The following is a 23,454-nucleotide window of genomic DNA, read 5'->3' as shown; positions in this document are numbered from 1 at the left end:
CCCAAGAAGGCAACATGCACTCTCACCATCCAGCACATGCCCTTTTCTCATTACAGCCATTAAGGAGGAAGAACAGAAGCCTGAAGACATACACTCCACAAATAGCAACAGCTTCTGTCCCTCCATCATCAACCGGATCCATGAACCTGTGCACGCTACCTTGTTATTTTTTTTGCATGATTTCTTTTGCAGCGCAGTAATCCTTCTACCTTGCACGATAGTGCTGCCACAAAACAACAATATTTCATGACATATGTCAGTGATGATAAACCTGATTCGGTAAATCTTGCAGGGCCATTATCACTGACAGCAGATAACATGGAGAATGAATCGACTATAAGTTTCACACGGAAGGGTCAGCAATGGGGTGTATTCGCAAGGCTGATACAGTTCTAAGCATCGAGTCGGAGCATCTTAACGCAGACATGTAACCTATTGAGCCAATGCTAATGCTTACACCAGAGTTGACAGGAGCATTCACTAGTGAGGTGGGGGGGGGGGGTCCGATCGCACAATCACGTGACTCGGTCCGGCATGTTTCCCCCCCCCCCCCCCCCGTCACGGGAGTTGGCACCCGGGCACACGTGCCGCCGCCTTCGCCCTCCCAAGGGGAGGGGGTAGGTCTCATTCTTACCTAAAGGCCCCACGGTGCCCATCAGTCGGCCTGCCGGTGCCACAGGGGGGCGAGTAGCAGCTTGTCTGGGGAGCCAGGTCCCCTGCGTCCCCCACGCCGAATACCTCCTGTCCGTTACCCGGCCGCTCGCCCGCACGAGTACCCAACACCAGCACTCCGGTAGCTCGTTGCTTCCACCCGTTCCGTCGTCTAAAGCGTCCGGACAGACCCGCTTCCACTCGGCTTCGGCACTTGAAGTTCCGCTTTTGAAGTTCACCAGGCAGGTTCCGGGCAAGTGAGGAACTTCTGGCTGTCTTTATTTTTCTGCGTCACTCCAACCCGTCTCTCCTTTGCACGGTGGATGGCAGTTACCCACTTCGGTTAATACTGATTCTGCAAGAGGAAGTTAAGTCTTCGAAAATATCTCAAACTTAGCGCAAGTTAAAGGTGTCTCTCAAAGTGCGTCGAATAAATGTCAACCTGCAAATCTGCTGGAGTGTTTAAAACATGGGCTGCGGCAGCGGTGGTGGAGGCGGAAACGATATGGTCTTTTAGATAGGTGCATGGAGCTTAGTAAAATAGAGTGCTACAGGTAAACATGTTCAGGGCAACTTTGTGGGCTGAAGAGCCTGTATTGTGCTGTAGGTTTTCTACGTTTCTATGACAGTGCCTGTACCAGGTCCACTCCCCCATCTCTTACCCTGGTACAATTGCATTGGGCTGCATCATGCCAAACTTAAAGTTTTACAACTTTTTGCTGTCAGTTTCCAGCTTACTCTCACCTTCACATGAACCATTCCTGGCTTCCTGGCTCTTTCTTTACCTTTCTCAGTCATTGTCAGAGCAGAGGAGATTGGCTAGCCACCAACATCTGCTTCAAATCCATGAACTCTCACAGCTACCTCTTCTCGTTGTTGCCATCAGGAAGAAGGTACAGAAGCCTGAAGGTAGGTATTCAGAAATAGCTTCTTCCCCTTTGCCACACAATTCCTAAGTGACATTGAACATATAAACACTACCGCACTTTTTAAAAATGTTATTTCTGTTTTTGCTCTGTTTTACTGTTTAATGTATATATATATTTAGTGTAATTGATTTACTTACTTTTTTCTTTCTATATTATCATATATTGCATTGTACTGCTAAGTTAACAAATTTTATGACAGATGATAATAAACCTGATTCTGATTCTTAAACCTGTACAACCCTAACACTGCCTTAGCAATGGAACACTACAGACCACCTCTTGCATTACCGAGAAGTGTCTGATTGTGTCTTTTTTTTGCATTTAGATCTTTGTTTTTGTTTTCTCTCTTAGAGTCATAGAAAACTACAGCACAGATAAAGGCCCTTCGACCCATCTAGTCTGTGCCAGAACATTTAAACTGCCTAGTCCCATCAACCTGCACCCAGACCATAGCTTAAATGGACATTGAACCCATGAGCACTACCTCGCTATTTCAACTTAACTATTTAATATGTGTATATGTACCTACTGTAATTGATTTACTAATTTATTTTTTCTTCTGGTATCATGTATTGCATTGTACTGCTGCTGCTAAGTTAACAAATTTAATAACACATGACGGTGATAATAAACCTGATTCTGAAGAAGGAGAATGGAAATGGACAATGAACATAGCTGAAGAACATGGTGAAACGCTCACGGTACCCATTTGGAAGGACAGATACCGCTATCGGAAAATCCTCATGCAGACAATGGTCTTCAGGAAAATGAGTAGATAAGTTTTAATTAGCTGGTTAGCACACAACATTGGAGACATTTTGATGCCTTTTTTCCTTGGATATTTACTTATATTTCACTAGGACTGGGTTTTCAGGTAAAAGTGTTTCAGTACTGTGAGAAAACAAAGTGAAGCAAACTGGATTGGTTACACAACAATGAGCTCCAATGATTAGATTGTTACGGATTCAGGCAACAATAAATATATGAGTTAGGCAAGGGTCTTTAGAACAAATAACACGTTTATTAAACACTGAAAACAAACCCCCCAAAAGTAAACAAAACACTAACGTAACCGGAAATCAGCTGCTGTGCGGCAGCTTAAACAGTTCTTAAAGCAATGAAGCGTACAGTCCTTAAAGCGATGTTGCAAGAACAGTTCTTTAAAGTAGTATTGCCAAAAGTTCAAAATGCTCACAGTCCATTTAAAGGAGAGACTTTTTAAGACGATTTAAATTCTCTTTCACGTCGTTTTGCTTCGGTTCCCCAAAAGTCGAACTTTTCCCACGAAGAATTTACGGAACGAAACGGCTTAAAGGCACTGACCTTTCCTTTACCACCATTCTCAATCCTTTCTGGTATTTCCCAGGGATTAACACGAGAATAGTCAACGAAATCCTTCCGAATAAGGATCAAACAAGGTCGAACCCGTTTCACCGTCAAAATCGATTCTCCTCGATCTTTAACTCCCGAACTCCGATCTTCACTCTCCACTGATTCTCAACTAGCAGTATTGTAAAGAAACTGCTGGCAATGACCTTTTAAACTTTAGGCATTAGATAAAACTTCATCTTTCAACTAAACTGCGTCATAACATTAAATCACACAGCCGCATGAAGTCAACATGGCAAATCCAGCCACGAACTGCCCCTCCTCACAGGGAGGGGTCCTCCTTTTATACCCTGTAAAAAAAACCTGTCACATGATCTCTACTGGCGGGAAAATGACATCACTCCACCATCACAAGACCATTACCTCAAGTCCAGTATAGTTTCAACCTCAGTCACGTGACAAGAGTACCACTGTCACGTGTTACGGGTACGTAACAACATGCACCACATTATAGACTAATATATATCTAAGCCTGCCATTGGTGTAGTGTCATCAGCATTAGGTTTCAAGGTAAATGGTTCAAATCCAGCCAGCTCCTTGCACACTTTCCATCTGTAAACACGAGGAAATCTGCAGATGCTGGAAATTTAAGCCACAGACACAAAATGCTGGTGGAATGCAGCAGGCCAGGCAGCATCTACAGGAAGATGCACTGTCGACATTTCAGTCCTGTCGAAGGGTCTGGGCCCAAAACATCAACAGTGCTTCTTCCTATAGATGCTGCCTGGCCTGCTGCGTTCCACCAGTATTTTGTGTGTGTTGCTTTGCATCTGTGCTGGGTTGAGCATTGAGCTAGCAACCTGGCCTTGTAAAAACAGGCAAATGCAAAGGAAACTGCAAGAAATGCCGCCCACTATGCCACAGGGGTTGAAAAGAAACAACAACCATATATAATGGACCTTTATTTATATAATATTGTTTTGTTTGTTACAGTTTAATATCTTTTGTCAATACAGTTTCAATTTAAGTTTATACTGCTAAGAGCTAAATTATTGCTTCCTGGCAAACAGTAAATTTCCATGGGTGTGTCAGTATTCAAACAAGTATCTCCTATTTTCCCTTATAGGAACAATCAAACTAATATGTGCTGTGTTTACCCAAATCATATTTCCCCTACATGTGTTTATTTATTGGAAATGACCGTTTTATTACTATTCACATGCATTGTAAAGTTATGATACTGTTAGTTTGAATTCACAATAATAGCTAACTCATTATGAGCCTGCGATAAGAGGGTTACACCAGCTTGAGATGAGAGAAAAGAAAGCAATAAATAAATAAATAATCTCTGAATGGTTCAGTGATGGGGCGAGTGAAGTTATCCCCTCTGGTTCAAGAGCCTGGTGACTGAAGGGTAATAACTGTTCCTGAACCTGGTTGTGTGTGTCCTGAGGTTCCTGTACCTTCTTCCTGATGGCAGCAGCGAGAAGAACCTGGGTGGTGTGGGTCCCTGATGATGGATGCTGCTTTCCTGCGATGGCACTCCATGTAGATGTGCTCAATGGCAGGGAGGACTTTACTCACCATGAGTGGGCTGTATCCATACCCCTGCCATCCATGTATCTATAGAAATTTCTCCTCAATGTTGAAATCACCCATGTCCACCACTTCCACTGGCAACTCGTTCCACACTCCACCACCCTCTGAGTGAAGAAGTACTCCCTCATGTTCCCCTTAAACATTTCACCTTTCATCCTTACCCTACAACCTCTAGATCTAGTCTCACCCAACCTCAAAGTAAAGGGCTTGCTAGCATTTACCCTGTCTATACCCCCTCATAATGTTGCATCCTGCTATCAAATCTCCCCTTATTTTCCTATACTCTAGGGAATAAAGTCTTAACCTGTTCCATTTTTCCCTATAACTTAGGTCCTGGTGATATCCTTGTAAGTTTTCTCTGCATTCTTTCAATCTTATTGACATCTTTCCTGTAGGTGACCAGAACTGCACACAATATTCCAAATCAGATGTACAACTTCAACATAGCATCCTAACTCCTGTACTCAATACTTTGATTTATCAAAAGTACATTTAACATCAGAGAAATGTATACAATGTACATCCTGAAGTTCTTTTTCTTCACAACCATCTACGAAAACAGAGGAGTGCCCCAAAAGAATGAATAACAGTTAAATGTTAGAATCTCAAAGCTCCCCCCCCCCACACACATACGCAGCACTATGAAGGCCAATGAGCTTTCTTTACGACTCTTATCTACCTGTGACACCACTTTCAAGGAATCATGGATCTGTATTCCCTGATCCCTCTGTTCTACTGCACATCCACTACCACTCTCTGCCTTCTCCCATGAAGCCAATGTCTAATCCAATTTACTACCGTATCTTAATGCCAAGCAACTGAAACTTTTTGACCAACCTCCCACATTGGACCTTTAGCAATTCTTAATTCTTAAGTCCGTGTAGACAACATCCCTGCCTTGCTTTCATAAACTTTCCTGGTAACTTCCTCGAAAAACTCCTTAAGACTGGTTAGCCATGATATCCCTAATCAGTCCCTGTCTATCCAAATATCCGGAGCCTGGAACACCTTCCAATAAGTTATCCACTACTGACGTCAGGCTCACTGGGACCTCAATGGTGGCTAAGGACATTTTAAATACCTCTGCAATTTCTGCCTCCCATAGGGTCACATTTTGTGTGTGTGTTGCTCAAGATGTCCAACATCTGCAGGGTCTCTTGTTTTTAAATGAATATCAAGGTAGTATGTGGTGACATATATGTACTTTGAACTTTAATTCACTGTTTCTTTTTGTCTGTATCAGAACTGGCCACTTCTGTTTGGCATTGCCCTGTTTTCTTTCGCTTTCTTTGTACAGACTGATTTGCTGGGCAAACGTTACACATACCATACAACAAAAGCAACACGTTACATGCACAGTGGCAGAGCTAGGAGGTGGCTCCCTTGCAGCATCCAAACCCAAATTCAATCCTGGCATTAGGCAGTGTTGGGAGGGTGAATATTCTCTCTCTGACTGCATGGGTTTCAGTTGTGCTCTCTTCATTAGAGCCGAGACAGACAGAAACAAGTTAGCAGAGGAAGTGGGAGAAAGCGATGGTAGAACAAAGGGAAGTTCTCCAAAGAATGAAATTATGTAGTGGTAAGGGGTCAGCCAAGCTCCTTTCTCATAACATCATAGCGAGAGAGAGCATGAAAACTCTCCCTTTGGCCTGCTAACTGGCTGGTGAGCATCAACATCCATGAGGCAGTTGAAAACAAACCAAAACCACTGAGAGACTAAGCCAGGGTATTCGGCACTGTATGATGTGCTTCTGAATAACGAAATTCCAAATTGTAAAAAGACATAGTCAATCCTTTATCATGAAACCAGCAAAGACTAACGATCTTGTAGCAATAAAAAAAACTAACAAAACTAAATTAGCAATATAGTTAGTGTTCAAATCAGCACAACTAGGCATTTCAATAGGCAATATAACTAAGCGTAATTAGTGATCGAAGTGTTCCAATTAGCAAAGTTAGCATATTAAAGTGAAGTTAGCATAACTAAGCATTACAATTAGTGGTCAACAACAACAAAAAATCATTCCCCAGTTGCCTCTAACACATCTAACAACTAACTAACCCCAAGTGTGAATATATAACTATACTCATTTGCTTCTACCACGCCTCAACCCACATAATAGATTACCATAATATACATGCCACAAAATACTGATAGCTCCTACATCCCAGTCCCTTATTACAACTACATACTACCAAAATAGTAGACATGAAATCTTCATGGACAAACCTCTTAACATTTATACAAATATCTTCTTTCTTCTTTCAGTCAAGTCATGTAACAGTCACCTATACCAGAGGTTACTAGCACTTAGTCTAGTACAGTGTGATCTTTACCACCATTATCTGTTAAGTCAGAGTCAAGTCAAAGTCATGAAGCTTCTAGCACTGTAGCTCCTCAAAACTTTGCTTCCTGTAGAAAATAGATCTTGGTTATGGGCCTGTCCAGACAGCGAGTCTTGGTGAAGATGCATACCAGCCGCACAAATCCTCTTCTGTCTGGAAAGACTTGAATGACTCTTCCCATGATCCATGAGTTTTGAGACTCTGTGTCATCAGCTATAAGCACAATGTCTCCTGGGAGGAAATTGCATTTTATATTTGGCCATTCCTGATGTACCTGTAAATACTTCTTGGCCCATTGTTTCCACAAAGGAATCTGTGTCTAAAGAAGATGCCACTTCAATGTGAACAGATCATATAACTTGATGGGTAAATATGGCCCCATGCCTCTTCACAGTACTCCTTCTGTTCTTCACCTCAAAAGGTCCAAAGTAGCGTGTTCCTCCACATGTAAGCAGAGGATCATGTGAAGAAACCCTGTTCAGAGGTAGATCTGTCATGTGCTGGCATCCTAGAGCTGTATGCAACCGTTGACAAACAACACCATTAGACAGGATTTTTCTAATAGCTATACTAGCACCAGGAATACAAAATGTTTGGCATAACCTGGATAATGTGTTTCTGGCCAGCATGTACTACCTCTTGATGCACTTGCCCCAGAATTGAATCTGAGATATGATGATCCTTTGCCAGTATAATAGGATGTTTAAACTCTTCAGGCATGGCTGCCCTCTAACTCTCAGGGCATCATCTTCAAGTACTGGATTGAGCTTGAAAACATTGCTGTGCTTTTTCACACTTTTTCTACTTTGCAAACTTGAGAATCAATCTAGAAATTTTCTTTGGCAAAACCCAATGATCTCCATGTCAACCTTTCTGAGCTCCTCCACTCAGTTGATCTGACCCTTGGCCTTCTCAATCTTTCTCTCTCAAGAATATCCTTGTCGTTCTTCATCAAAGTCAGACTGAGCAAGAATGATTTTCAATTGCTTCCTTTTAAGTAACAAGAGCAAGTTCTTAAATCAAAGAATCCATGCCACAGTCTTCCTCAAACTGGTCCAAGACAAGAAGTGATAGATTAAATGTGTTACTGTGTCCACCTCCTCTTCAACCCATATGCCATTCATTGTAATATTCCTCTTAATTTTCAGAATATCTAGCAGAAGTTTTCCAGAACTATTGAGATTCACAATCCATTCTCTTACAGGTTGAAGAAGATACTGGGCCCTGATACCCATGTCTCATTCTTAAAGAATGCTTTCACCTTCAACTCTCTAGAGGTCACATCTACTGGGTTGCTTGAAGCATTTACATACCTCCATTGAGATGCTTGTGAGATCTTAAGAATTACTGAAACTCTGCAACAAAGGTTCAGAACCTGGAACTTTCATTCTTGATATACTTCAACACAGAAGTACTATCAGTCCAAACTACTGAGTCATGAAACCGCATGTGCAACTTCTTCCTCCACAATGTGTCCATGCAGCTTCCCATCATGGCAGCAGTGAGCTCTGTATGAGGCATGGAAACTGGTTTCAATGGAGCTACCCTTGATTTTCCCTTGATAAAAGCACTGTGCACCTGAGAATGTGTGTCGTGCAACAATCGGCACAGCACTGTTCCATAGCTGTCTCTGCTTGCGTCTGTAAAGTGGTTTCTCTAAAATCCAGGAGTTTCAAACATCTAACAATCTTGAAGTCTTCAGGCTAGCAGAGTTCTTCCAGCCAGCTTGTCCACACAGGAGCCGTGACAGTCTACTATATCTTAGCTGTGGTCACCATCAGACCACCAGAGAAACTTCAGCAGATCAGCATCTTCTGCTGGTACTTTAACCTGATGAAACATTGGTTCAATTTCTGCCAGGGTCACCACTGGTTCTTTTCTGAATCTGGTTTTGACTTCAGTAAGTGAGCTAGTAAGATCTGGCCCTTGTAAAAGCTGACCATTAAGTGATACTCCCTGAAAAGTCTGTCCACAGTCAAAACTTTCCCATAACTATGTTCCAGATCCTCTGCTGGCACTCTCTTGGCATAACCTTTGGAGATGACATCCTTCATTAAAGTTGTTTAGTCAGTGTGAAATGACAAATCCTTAAACTTCTTTGTTAGATTTAGAGCAGACTGTTTGGCAATATTCCAGTGATTTTGTATGTTAACCTCTTCCTTTCTCAAAGGTAAACTAATCCAGTAGTGGCCATCCACCAGTTTTGCAGAATTCATAACCAGCTCTATGATCTTGAAATCTTCTTTTGACAAACCAGCTTGTTCATCCTGACCTCATTCAGGGAAGTCTGCCTTGAACTCCCACTGCCAAAGTTCAACCAAGTTCAAAACTGAGATCCTGTTAACAGTCAGCTGTCGCTGTGCACAATCTGTTCCATCACCATGGTCTCCTTTCAGTGGTCCATTCACAGTCCAGTCCAACATTGTCCTAACTGCATAGGGTCCATCATTAACACTGCGGATCACTTGCAATGGCTCCAGTGCTTTAGGCATATTTGTCCCTATCAGAAGCTCAATTTCTGAATCAACTTCTGGCAAATTGTCATCCCTGTAATGCCCTCTGTTGTGGAATGTTCCTTTTGTGGACAGACATACTTTCTTGCATATTGATGTTAGGTAGTTCATAATAGCTTTCACCACCTAAGCTAGCCACCTCCAATCCTGAAACAATATAGCTACTCACAATCTTCTCTTGACCCATTGTATGGGATGAATGCATATCCTTTTTTCCTGTTCTGTTGAGCTTGTTCATGAGGTCCACTGTGCAGAACACTGCTGTATTTCCTTGATCTAGGAAAGCATAAGTAACCTCTGCCTTGTTACCCTTCTTAGATTTCACTTACGGGAGGTTTACAGTCATGATCAGCAGCCTCTGTAAGGCTATTAGGTAGCAGAGCACTACTCACTGCTGTGTCTGATTCTTTCACAACTTGTTTTATTCTGCAACCTTTTCGTTAGAGTAACTAGGAAGTATGCTGGGATGCTTCCCATTGCGTCCGGTACCTTGCATGAAAGACAGTTCCTGCAATCTCCTTGCTGATGTGTCCTCCACATACACAAGCAACCAAAGCAGACACTGTTTTCCTTTAGGAAGGCAATCTTCTCACTATGTGCTCTATTCTTCAGCTGAGGCCACGATTCCAATGTACCTTCACCATTTCAGAAAAGACGAACCGTTTCGGCTGACAAGACCATTTCCCTTCCATTAGCTCCAGGTTAAGTTTTTAGCTGTACTTCTCACAGTAGTGGCAAAGTTTCTTCCTTCAGCCTCAGAACAAACTTGTGACTTAGTTTTGTTTATACATTTGCTCATTGCCGGTGATGTAGCATCCTGAATTTTCGCACACACCAGGTGTGCAGCAACATTTACTTGCCCTTCTATAAAATTAACAATGCCAGTGAAAGTAATCTTATGGCTGTGCCTTTCTTGCAGTTTGCAGACCACTGTTTTCCATTTATCCCTAAGCATATAGGACAATTTCTTTACGACAATTGACATATTAGCATGCACGTCCAGTTCATACATGTACTACACTTCTTCCATGGCATTCCAACAACATCTAAGAAAAAGACTGTAGTCTTAAAGAGCTTTCACATCTTCTCCTGCTGCTATGTCTTATGGGTCTTATGGTCTTCAGATTTGATAGGTACCCAAGAAAGATCTTTTTGTATGTAAACAGATACAGTTTTCTGCTCATTATGATCAGGTTCCTTTGTAAAGCCTTAGCTTTTAGATATCCTTTCTGAGAGTCAACGTGCTGGTGACTCCTGATGAGATCTCTAGGGCGACCACCAAGTGTACTATTCAAGGAAATAGAGGCATTCACCATAGCTATTGGTCTTGCCTTCAATGCTGTTTTCAAAGCCCTCATGAATACATGACAGAGCAAGACAGGCAAAGATGAAATGCTTTGCTGTTGTACCAATAAAATTGTTATTTCATTTTGCTTCCTCGGAATATCGTTAGTGCTATGTTGACCTCTGTCATCTAAAACAAAAGTGTTGCCATGCTGAGTGTAGGTTATGACCCCGTGAGCACTTTTAGCTGATGGATATGACAAAGTTTCAGAGTGCCTCCTTAGTGCAGGCTGAGAATAAGTACTCTTAACTACCAGTTGGGGGGTTCTTTTTCATGTTACATCGACACTTGAGGAATGAGTAAATCACCTCAAGTGGATGTTTTTGTTTTTCTTTGTGCTTTTTCAATATAAGATCTCACACCACTGGACTGTCCTGCTGGAGCACATTAACTTTGGCCATTTATGTGGCAATTTCTTCCTCCAGCTGGAACTGGTCCTTCTTTTTCCATTGCTGTTCCAAAAGGAACTGCTCTTACTCTTCCATTGCATGTTTGTCCTTCAATAATCGTTGACATGCGATTAATGCAGCTCAATGAGCTTCTGTTTTAATGCGTGCAGAGGAGGTAATAGATACATAAGATTTTCTTCCTGCAACAGAACTTCAAGCACTGGCATTAGACATACTGTCATTCAGTTTCATGTCAACCTGTGGGTCACCTGCTCTGTGCCTAGACAAAACATGCATTGAAATTCGAGACACATTGTCTGATGAAAGTTGATGCTCACAGTCACCTGTTGCAGTAACATGACCTTCAATACAACATGTTTGGGTCAACCATTGTTTTGTATCTTCTATAAATACACTGTAATAGCGACTAATGTTTGAAAAACATTGGTTCTGTTTTACTTGGTCAGCCTTAAGAAGTAATGAGATTAACATGTAATGTTGCTTAGCAACAACCTCACAAAAATTAGGCAAGTCCTTAAGACACATTTGCAAGTCATTTTCTTTAATTTTCATAAGATCATTAATTGATGGTATTAAACCTTTGTTCACGTTTGTTCATTCTCCTTTTGAAGACTGTTGATTAGATTAGCCTTAGCTTTAGCTCTAATTTATCTTTTGCAAGCCCTGACCGCAGGGTTGTTGGCGCCAATTCCATGCTTCGATACACTTGTGTTACTTTCTTTAGTTGCACAATTTGCAATTAACTCTTTGTTTGCCTGTAACACAGTAGATATTCAATTCAATAAACATAATCAACAGACAAACTGTGCACACAGCACTTAAACCGGAACGAACAAACTGCCTTCAATTCAAATGACAGCTATCAGAATGTTTCAGAACTTCAATAAAACAAAGTGATAAACCCGTAGGCACACACCACACACTCGAGCAACAGTCCCCAATGAATGGGTAGCGCTAACCTTTCAAGACTATTGTGGTGAACTACAAATACCTGTCTGGACTGCTTCTGTGGCTCCTCCCACAGACCCCTGCTGACTGCTCCTGTGGCTCCTCCCACAGACCCCTGTATAAAGGCGATTGAGGCCTGTGCCCAGCCTCATTCCCCAGGATGTAGTGTTGTTCATTCTTCCAGTCAATAAAAGCCGATATCTCGCTTCTTACGTCTCAGAGTGAGTTATTGATGGTGCATCAACTATGTTCAAACCACTAATGCACAGCATGAATCAACAAAAGGTCACAGATAATCCTAGCACACGCTGCTCCTGTTTCACTGAGATCTTTAACCTCTTGCTTTGGTAGTTTGAGTTTGCTTCAAGCAGGCTTCAATGTGAAGAGGTCCTGAGCTTCTCTATCATATAATACAAGGACTATACTTCATCATAACAAGCATCAATGAGAAGGCTCTTAACTTCTCTACAAGACTAGTTTGATGGAAATGACCTAGAGATCCAGAGTTTGTAACACAAATGCAAGGGATTTCCTGATTGGAAATTCCACCACATCATAATAGAAAATAGCTCTACAGTCTCCTAAGAGCCAGAGTTCATCAGAAAACCTGTAACTTAAAGAAGGTGGATGTGGCAAAGTTGTTTCCCATGGTGGGGGAGTCTAGTATGAGAGGGCATGACTTAAGGATTGAAGGGTGTCCATTCAGAACAGAGAGACGAAAAATTGTTTTAGCCAGAGGGTGGTGAATCTGTGGAATTTGTTGCCATGGGCGGCAGTGGAGGCCAAGTCATTGGGTGTATTTAAGGCAGAGATTGATAGGTATCTGAGTAGCCAGGGCATCAAAGGTTATGGTGAGAAGGTGGAGGAGTAGAACTAAATGGGAGAATGGATAAAATGGCGGAGCAGACTTGATGGGCCAAATGGCTGACTTCTGCTCCTTTATGGTCTTATGGTCTAAGGTAGAAAGAATGAAGGAGGTCTGTCAACAATAGGAACTACATGTTCCTTCTTTAATGCGGTTAAGATCATTTGCCACACAAACATTCAGGTGAGAGCTAATAATGAAGGAGAGCTCATCTATAAGAGAGAAGAAGTCAGTGCAAACTATAATGAGCATTTCCGGGAGCTGCTTATTTAATACTATGTCCTTGATGCAAGCACACTTGACTCCATCCCACAGTAAACCCTTTGGCCCATTCCAGATGCCACCACAGTAAGAGAAGAGGTGAAAAAAAGCAAGCCATTAAAGCAAATGGTATCCCTGCTAACATTCTAAAAGTTGGTGGTAAGGCTACACAGCTGTATTTGCTACATATGGGAAGAGGGGGACTTCCCAGAGGACCACATGGATTTCAAAGTTATAGCCATCTTCCATAAACAAGACCATTTTCTATAAAAACAAACTAAAATTCTTCTCACTCTTAAATTTTTTTATCTGATATTTTAAATTCCTGGTGTTTAATCCCTGGAACCATTTGCTAATTGGAATATTTATCCATCTACATCCATTATAGTGTTATTTATTTCTAAAATCTCCTTTCAACCTTCTTGACTCATGGATGGACCAGCTGAGCTTCTCCAATCTGTACTTTACCTGATATCCCTCAAACTTTTGTGAAGAACTGCTTTTGTGAATCTGATTTATTGAGATAGAGCACGGAATAGGCCGTGCCAGCTCTTCAAGCTGTACAGCCCAGCAGCCCCGAATTTACCATAGCCTAATCGTGAGACAATTTACAATGACCAATTAAACTACCAACCAGTAGGTCTTTGGACTGTGAGAGGAAACCGGAGCACACAGAGGAAACCCACACAATCATGGGGAGAATGTACAAACTCCTTACAGACAGTGGGGGGAATTGAAACAGGGTCACTGGTGCTGTAAGGTGTTGTGTTAACCAGTACACTACTGTGCCTCTACTCATGAAGTCCAGAATCTTATTTGCTTTACTCACGGCTCTTTCAACTTGTCCTGCCATTCTCCCACAAGAGCTGCTTTTAAAATATTCTTGCCTTAAGCTGTTTTGATTGCAGCATTTTCTAGTTCCAAACTATTTCACATAATTGCTGCTACTGTATCAGTGGGGTTAGCAGCCGCCTAAGGGGTGCCCGAGGCAGATAACGCATTGAGCAGCCTGCCTTGCATGTTGTTCTTGATGATTCATTATTTTCCCTTCATAATGTTCTCTGGCCAGATCTATGCTCAATTGTTATTCTCATTTCCTTAGGCAAATCCAATGATTTGTCTACAACAGTATTCTGTTGCTTCTGGAATCTTTAGCCTTCTTCTATTTTCTGTATACACAAAGTACACTGCAGATGCTGTGGTCAAATCAACACGTACAAATAAGCTGGATAGATGCTGCCCGACCTGCTGTGTTCCTCCAGCATTTTGTGTGTGTTGCTTGAATTTCCAGCATCTGCAGATTTCCTCGTGTTTCCCTGATTTGTTTGTTGTTCTTAAAACAACTAAGCTAATATCATTGCCTTGTATACTTGCTGCAAGGTACGTATATCTCCCTGGCCATCATCTGAAGCAACACCAGCCAGTCTGTTTACAAGAGTGGTGCTGTATTTGATCTTGGAATGAGTTTCCAAGTATATATCGCTTCCATTAGCCAGGTCATCTCCTCCACCACCCAGCTCCACAATGCTCACCACAATTTATAACCTTCTGAAAGGCTTAAGTCTGGAGTCCCATCTGCTGTCATTCAAAATCCCCTCCACCCATATTTCAGCCCGAAACATCGACACTTTACTCCTCTCCATAGATGCTGCCTGACCTGCTGAGTTCTTACAGCATTTTGTGTGTTACTTTGGATTTCCAGCAACTGTGAAATCTTGTGTTTAATTGTATTCTAATTTGGATTGTGTTCTGTTCATCCATGGTCCCTGCGCTTGCTGGCATACACTGACTCTTAGTTAAACAGCTTTTCAACTTTAGAAATCTCATCCCATGTTTTCAAATCCTTCCATGGCCTCCTCCCACCTTCTCTTTGTTATCTTCTTATGATTCTGCAATCTTAAAAATAATCTGAAGTGGCTTCCAATTTTGCTTCTTGTGGGTCCCAAACTTGTTGAACAAAGGCAGCTAAAGCTTAAGTATCTCAGACATAAGGTCTGGAATTTCTTTCATAAAATCTTTAGTGTCCTTGTCATTAATGTGCTTTCATTTAATCTACTACATTTGGTGACAACAAATGTTAGGTTTTTGTGATAATACTTCTGCAAATTGCCCCAGAAGGTGATGATACTTGTATTGGAGTATTATTGTCACATGTTCAAGATCCAGTGAAAAGACTGTCTTGCATACTGGTCATACAGATCAATTTATTACATGTGCATTGACGTGGAAGAACAACAATGCAGAATAATGTATAGTTTCTACAGAAAAAGTGCAGTGCAGGTAAACAAAGTGCAAGACCATAATGAGGTAGATTGTGAGGTCAAGAATCTATTTTCTTGTATTAGAGATTTAACAGCAGGGTAGAAGCAAGTATTTCATCACTGTGGATGTAAGTGCTACTGAATGAGTCATTGAGGCAGGTTACTATGTTCTTCTTAGGCACTGGTATAAATGAAGCCAGTGGGCACCTCAGACTGCAAAACCAAGAGGTTAAAAATCCCTGTTGGTTGATCAGATCAGGTCTTTAGTATTTGGTCAGGTACCCTATCTGAACCGGATGCTTTCTGTGGGTTCACCCTCCTGAAGGTGTCACAAGGGGACGTGGAGACTGGACCCAAATGCAGGACGCAGGCACTGAAATACTAGGGGCAGGACAGGAACAACTAAAGGATAGAACAAAATGGGGAGACCGTGGCATGCAAAGGTGATCCTGGGGTTCAGAGAGAGTTCATGGCAAAGGCAGGACCCTGGCTAGGCTAAAGGATGGGTCTATGGGACAAGGAATGCTGGGAGGATAGCCCCGTGTGGGCCGCATTACTTCTGGGCAGGGCCTGGCCTCCCAGGCAGGAACAGGGGCCTGGGCAGGTTGCAGGGCACCTGGGCAGGATGCAGGGCACAACCGATCAGAAGAGAGGGGTAGGAAAGGGTCAGAGTCCCCCGCCAGGCAACGGCAGTCCGGCCTGCTTACCCGACGGAGGCAAGGGATCGGAAGGGAGCTCGGTCCAGGGTGACTACGAGAACGGACTTACAGAACTAGATGATTAACGGTGGGTACTCCAAGCCAGGGTCAAAACAGGATAGACAGGCAGACAGCGCAAACAAGGCAAACCAGACAGAACAGCAGGTACAAAACAAACAGAGAAACAGGACAACCCCCCAACTAGACTCAGTCCCAGAGCCCCTTATATACACCTGCCAGCCGATAGGCATCAGGTACATCTCCTTAAACCAAGCTGATCCTATTTGGGCTTAAGGGTGAAAGGAGGGATGGCTACAAGACCCGGAGTCCGCAGACTGGATCAAGACCCGGAATGCGGGCTCCGGACCGGACCGTAACAGAAGGATGCTCTCACATTGGCTTCAGAGGCTGAAATCTCATCATCATCAGAGGCTGTGGGAGCTTGTGATGGTTCCTCTATGTTTTGACAGTCAAAGTGAGCATAGAAGGCATTGACCTTTACTGAAAGAGTCGACAGAGGCATGCCAAGTGTCATTACCCTTTTGAGGAAGTACAGGCTTTCTTGGCCATGGTGTTCACATGGCTGCAGCAAGAGAGTCTATTGGTGATGTTCACTCATAGGAACTGTTGATGTAGTCAAGAGTATGTGCACAGACCCCCTACCCTTTCCTGAAGTCAATGGCCAGATTTTTCTGTGGACATGGTTGTCATGACACCATGTCACTTAGCCTTTTGTCTCCTTCCTGTACTCTGACTCATCATTGAGATACAACCCATTAAGGTGGTACATCTGTAAACTCACAGATGGAGTTAGAGCAGAAGCTGGCCATGCTGTCATAAGTGTCTAGAAAGTAGGGTAAGGGGCTGAGAACAAAACCTGGGGAGGACTAGGGTTTGGAATAATGGTGCTGGAGGCTTTGCTTTTTAAGAAAGATGTGAAATGGAGGGAGTGCGAAAGAAGTTTACTGGAATGGTCCTAATGAAGAGGAAGTTTAGATAGACTGGATAAACTGGGGCTGTTCTCCTTCTATCAGAAGAGTTTTCAAAGGAGTTCTGAAAGAGGTTTTTAAGATTGTGATAAACAGAAAATAGATACCTCATTGAAAGAAGGCACATATATAACTGCAATTTAATACTTCAGAAATTTATACTGTAACTTTTCTTCTAATTTCACTCATCTTTGAATTACTTTCTTTGAAACAAATTTCCTTAAAAGAAATTCATTTATAATTGCTCTGAAGTTGAGGAAGAGGTTAATACATGGATTTACAGAAAGAATGGAAAAAGTCATTTGGCTTATTGAATCTCTATTTGCTCTCTACAAGAGAAATTCAACTAATCACACTTCCTGCCAATTGCCTGTAGGTCTGCAAATCCTTTGTAAATACTTTTCCAGGTCCCCTGGAAAGCCAAGATTAAATCTACCTCGACAGCTACCTCTGGAAATGAATTCTAGCCCTAAATACTTCAGGCCAAAAACAAAGAACTTTCTTTAAATAATTTTTTGGCAATCCGAATCTTCACACTTCCCATGAGAACAAGTTCGCTCTCTCTCTCTCCTGTCACTTTCTAAAATACCTCTCTCGTTTCCCTTCGGGAAAATAAGCTTGATTTCTCCAGTCTGTCTACATATCTTAAATCCCTCTTCTGCACCCACTGCAAGTCTTTCACATTTTTCCTAGTTTATGAATACCTGATCTATGGCCACCCAGTAAATGTGAATGAGCTCCCACAGTATTATTAAATTCAAACAGGAAGCAGTATTGAAAAGAAACTGTTTCATGTAACTTCCCTACAGTAATCAGATACCTTTGCATTTTCAGAACACAGGCTGCCAGTTTCACCACAGGAGGCCACTTTACAGGGTTGCTTTGGAAACTGACAAGCAATTGCTTCTATTAATAACTGTGCAGTGCTGCTCTATTAAACACTGTAACAGCCACAGTTACCTTAAGCTTATCAAAGCCAGCCATTGAGCGCGAGACATTCTGATTCTGTTCCAATGTAACTAAGCAGGGGAAGGCGATGAATAAATGTAAGCGTTAAGTGGCTCTGATCAACACCATTCATTAAAATACTGCAGAAGTGTAGTAACTCTATCAAAGTGATTCTGTGTATTTTGCACTAGCAGCCAATATGTAGAGCAACAACCACAAAATGGAGAAACTCTGCAGGACAGATAGCATCTATGGAGAGGACTAAACAGTTGGCATTTTGTGCAAGACCTATCATAAGGTCTGGAAAGGAAGGGGGAAGAAGCCAGAATAAGAAGATAGGAAGAGGAGAAGGAGTACAAGCTGGTAGGTGATAGTTGAGACCAGAAGGGGGGAAGGTAGTTGGCAGGGGAAGGGTGGAATGAAGTGAGAAGCTAGGAGGTGATAGGTTGTAAAGGGCTGAAGAAGATCATCATGACTTCTATCATCTGGAGTGCTCTATAATACCCCGGATAACTTTTTAACCTCAAGTTCTGCCACTTTACACAATACATGCATCCATGCAAGTGCTTTTTATGCACTCTAATTAATATCACTTTTCTCACTTTTTATTAACCTGCATATACTCATATTTTTCTCCATTTTTTTTCTGTCACATCCCACCAGTCCATCCATGTCATCTTGAAGTATTTTCTTATCTTTAGTGCATCTGATGCCACCAACAGCCTTCCCTCCCCTAACTGGCTCCATCTGTTCTTCTTTTCATTGTCTTTGTTCACCTCTCACTCACCCAAATCTACTCCCTCCTCCCCTGCCTGGCTCTTTCTGCCCACCTTCATTCACACATCATCTACCAGTCTCTGCCTCACCCTTCCCCTGCTCCCTTATAGACTTCCTGCCATTCCTCTCCATTCTTAATTGTGATGCATGGTTGCAACCCAAACTGTTAACAATTCATTTTTCTTGCGTATTTAATATTTCAATAATATTAATATATATGTATATATAGGTTGATTAAGCATTCTTGTTCATTTAAATCATTAATTGCAGGGTTTGGGCCTCTTACCTCAGAAAGGATGTAGTGTCATTGGAGAGGTTCACAAGGATGATTCAGGGAATGAAGGGGTTAGCATGTGAGGAGCATTTGGCAGCTTTGGGCCTGTACTCACTGGAATTTAGAAGAATGCGTGGGGATCTCATTGAAACCTACCAAATGTTGAAAGGACTAGATAGGGTGGATGTGGAGAGGATGTTTCCTGTGATGGGGGTATCCAGAACCAGAGGGCACAGCCTTAAAAGTGAGGGGTGACCTTTCAGAATAGAGGTAAGGAGGAATTTTTTTAGCCAAAGAGTAGTAAATCTGTGGAATGCTCTGCCACATATTGCAGTGGAGACCATGTACGTGCATATATTTAAGGCAGAAGTTGATCATTTCCTGATCAGTCGGGACATCAAAGGATATGGTGAGAAGGCTGGTGTATGGGGTTGAGTGGGATCTGTGATCAGCCATGTTGGAATGGTGGGGCAGACTCGATGGGCTGCTCCTATGTCTTATGGTCTTATATATAAAAACGCGTTAATTGCATAAATCATCGTGCTACCATGGAGAGACAAAGGAGAGTCAGTTAGTCAGTGCTACCATGCGATGTGAGCACCTCAATTAAAGTAAACTCAAAGTTAGACCCACATTTTGCACTTCCCTGCCTTCCTTTGAATTGGTTTAATGTTTTGAAGTTACAAAGCATAGCAGTTTTTTCCCTCAGATTCTGCTTGATGCACTGGGTTCCTGCAGCAGTGTGTTTTTTTGCTCATGATTGCAGCATTTATTGCTCTCTTGCTTCTCCATTGAAGAGATAACGTTGGAATACTCTTGCATCTGTTACAGGTTGCATGAAACAGTTTCTTTTCAAAAGACTGCTTCCTGTTTGAATTTTATACCTTAATACTATGGGAGCTCATTCATATTTACCAGATAGCCATAGATCAAGTATTTATAATCTAGGAAAGATGTGAAAGACTTACAGAGAGAGCAGAAGAGGGTATTAAGGTACATAGACAGACTGGAGAAATCGGGCTTATCTCTTGAAGGGGACCGAAAGAGGGATTTTAAAAAGTGACAGAAGAGAGTGTGAACTTTTTCCCATTGGAAGTGTGAAGATCTAGACTGCCAAAAAAAAAGATTTGAAGAAAATTCTTTGTTTTTGGCATTAAGAGCTTGGGGCAGATTCAACCCCTGGAAAAGTACTTAAAAGAATTTGTAGGGCTACAGGTAGGAGGAGGAAAATTTTGGGCTAGTTAGACTGCTTTTAGTGGTTTGGAAGATGCTGGAGTCCGTTATTAACAATGTGGTTTCTGGGTACTTGGAGGCACGTGATTAAGTGGTCCAAAGTTAGCATAGTTTCCTTAAGGGAAAATCTTGCCTGACAAATTTGTTGGAATTCTTTGAGGATAGACAAAGGAGAGTCAGTGAATGTTGTTTACTTGGGTTTTCAGAAGGCCTTTGACAAAGTGCTGTACATGAGGATGTTAAACAAGATAAGAGCGCATGGTATTACAGAGAAGATACTCGCATGGATAGAACTGGCTGGCTGGAAAAGAGTGGGAATAAAGGGGGCCTTTGGCTGCTGGTGACTAATAGTTTTCCCTCAGCGGTCGGTGTTGGGACTGCTTATATGTCAATAATTAGATTGTTGGCTTTGTGGCCAAATTTGTGGATGCTACAAAGACAGCGAATTGTATGGTCATGCACATTGGTAGAAGGAATAAAGCCGTAGACTATTTCCTAAATGGGAGAAAGATCAGAAATCACAGGTGCCAAAGGGCTTGGACTACTCATGACTATTCCCTAAAGATGATCTTTCTGGCTGAGTCAGTGGTAAGGAAGGCAAATGCAATGTTAGCGTTCATTTTAAGGGGATTAGAATGTCAACACAAGGATATAGTGCTGAGAATCTATAAGTTATCATGCACTTGGGGTATAGTGAACAGTTTTGTCTTGAGAACTGATATGTTGGTATTGGAGTGGGTCCAGAGAAGGTTTACAAGAATGATTTTGAGAGTGAAAGGGTTAACATTTGATGGCTCTGGGCCTGCATTCATTGGAGTTTAGAAGAACAGGGGAAGGGGTCTCACTGAAGCCAATCAAATATTGAAAGGCCTAGATAGAGTGAATGTTGAGAGGATGTTTCCTATAGTCGGTGAGTTTAGGGCCAGAGGGCACATCCTCACAATAGAGGAATATCCCTTTAGAACAGAGATGAGGAGCTTATATCATTTCAAAGAACAAATTGTCTACAGATCGTTGGGTCATTTTGCTCTGAACAGACCAGTTTCTAAAGTTTGCTGTGTTATCTTCAATCTGGGCTGCAGCTCTAGTTCCCTAGTTTGCCATTGGTCTCCAGTGCTGGTGTAACCACATGTAACGGTAGGTTTAATATTCTTCTAGCATAGACCTTTGTTTCTCCTGCTGGTGACTTCCAACCCTGACATACCAAATTTTCTGTCATTTTTTCCAAGACACTAAGTATTTTCTGAACTGTTTTCACAGATGGCATATCGACCCAACTTCTATCCAATACTTAATGGAAGATCAAAAGAATGGCGCAGAAATTGGAGCCTCTCCTTCCCAGTGTCAGAGATCTGGGTTTAATCCTGACCTTGGGTACTGTCTGTGCTGAGTTTGCATATCCTCCCCAAGACATCTCAAGTATGTTTTCTTCCCCCCAGCCATGCGATTCCTAAATGGACATTGAACCCATGAACACTACCTCACTTTTTATATTATTAGTTTTTGCACTATTTTAGCTATTTAATATCTCTCTCTATATATACATATATATATAAAAAAATTGATTTTCTTATTTTTTTTCTATATTATCATGTATTGTATTATACTGCTGCCGATAAGTTAACACATTTCACAATGTATGCCGGTAATATTAAACCTGATTCTGAAATATAGAATGTGAAAGTTGGAAGGTTAAATGTCCACATAAATTATCTCTAATGTCGGATAGTACTAGAATTCTAATCTTCCTTCTTCCTAAAGACTCCTTTGCAATTATGATCGTTCTTTCTCAGATGAAATATATTGAAGAAAAACTGTATGGATCATTTACAATACAAAGTGATCAAACTTACCAGGTAATTTCAATACAATGCTAACTTGGTTCAGATAGATGCAGAGTTTTTAAATTCATCTACAGAATGGGAATGGCTGTATTTATTATCCAAACCTTGGAGATATTTTGGGAACATGTTTTGAACTACTATAATCTCATTGGTGGAGGTGCTTTCAAATTGTTACTGGATAATTGATTAGTTGATTTTTATTGTTTGTCCATTTTATCGGACGACAACAGTGAGGGAGGGTTTTTAAAGTTGAAAAGCTCTCTTGACTTCAGAGGTACAAGTATTCATCGCAACTGGTGTCTTCCTTTCTTGCAGTGGATGACCATGACATTTTCTGAGCCTTGTGGTGCCCTCTGCTCTCCAACGTTGCAGAACTATCTTCCTGACCTTTGGATCACACTGTCAATCTCGTCCATCCAGTTTTCTGGAGCTGACCACATACTAGGGCAGGCATGTTTCTGTCTCACTGGGGTATGAGGCCCACTGGCCACCCTCACCTGGTTGAGTCTGCCTGTTGAAGTGCTGTACCTGGGTGTGGCCACTGTTACATGCAAACTGCAACTCGGAGCCACAGGTGAAAGCCGCGTATCCAGTGGGGATCAAAAGTGATTGAGCTGCCCTGAATGGACTTGTAAATCCTCTTCACCAAAGATGTTATCCCTCCCTGGACCCCCCTACCCCCGTTGCTGTATAATAAATTCTAGGATTTAAATCCAGCAACGATGAAAGAGTTTTTTTTAAACAGCAAAACATTTGATAAGGTCTCAGGTATGCAACTAGTCCATGTGGGACCTTGTCATAAGCAGATTGAATGCAAAACTGGCTTCCTGACAAGAAGGGTAATTGACAATGGATGTTTTTGTGACCGTTACTACTGGGATCCTGCATAGGTCATTCAGCAGGTCGGGCAGCATCCGTTGAAATGAACAGTCAACGTTTTGGGCCAAGACCTTTCGTCAGGACTGAAGGAGGGAGCAGGGGCCCTATAAAGAAGGTGGGGGGAGAGAAAAGGTGCAGGTGAAAAACCAATCAGAGGAAAGATCAAGGGGAAGCAGGAGAGGTGAAGAAGGAATCTAAGGGGAAAGCACTATGGGTAGTAGAGGAAGGCAGAATCATGAGAGAGGTGATAAGCAGCTAGAAGAGGAGGCAGAGTGAAAGTGGGATGGGGAAGGGAGAGGGAGGGAATTACCGGAAGTTAGAGAATTCGATGTTCATAGCGTAACGTTGACTGCTC

General features: G+C 42.0%; 1 protein-coding gene and 1 long non-coding RNA gene across 14 annotated transcripts in view; one reads left to right on the top strand and one right to left on the bottom strand.

Annotated features, from left to right (window-relative positions):
- ppip5k2 (diphosphoinositol pentakisphosphate kinase 2) overlaps positions 1–771 on the bottom strand; it is a 110,813-nt gene extending 110,042 nt beyond the window's left edge. For all 12 annotated transcript variants that reach the window (XM_073067944.1, XM_073067951.1, XM_073067966.1 and 9 more), the window contains exon 1: positions 635–771. The gene's annotated coding sequence lies outside the window, so the exon portion shown is untranslated. The remainder of the gene's footprint in view (positions 1–634) is intronic.
- A 174-nt stretch (positions 772–945) lies between these two features.
- Positions 946–22,936, top strand: LOC140739616 (uncharacterized). 2 transcript variants are annotated; one of them, XR_012101695.1, is made up of 4 exons: positions 946–1,205; positions 21,637–21,795; positions 22,170–22,232; positions 22,536–22,936. It is a non-coding gene; the product is annotated as an uncharacterized lncRNA (long non-coding RNA). The 2 variants fall into 2 exon arrangements; XR_012101694.1 differs by lacking the exon at positions 946–1,205 and having other exon boundaries at positions 18,483–21,795.
- The last annotated feature ends 518 nt before the right edge of the window (positions 22,937–23,454 follow it).

This window comes from Hemitrygon akajei, chromosome 2, assembly GCF_048418815.1.
Source record: "Hemitrygon akajei chromosome 2, sHemAka1.3, whole genome shotgun sequence".
NCBI classification, from domain to species: Eukaryota; Metazoa; Chordata; class Chondrichthyes; order Myliobatiformes; family Dasyatidae; genus Hemitrygon; species Hemitrygon akajei.
This window is presented reverse-complemented; position numbering and strand designations above follow the sequence as displayed.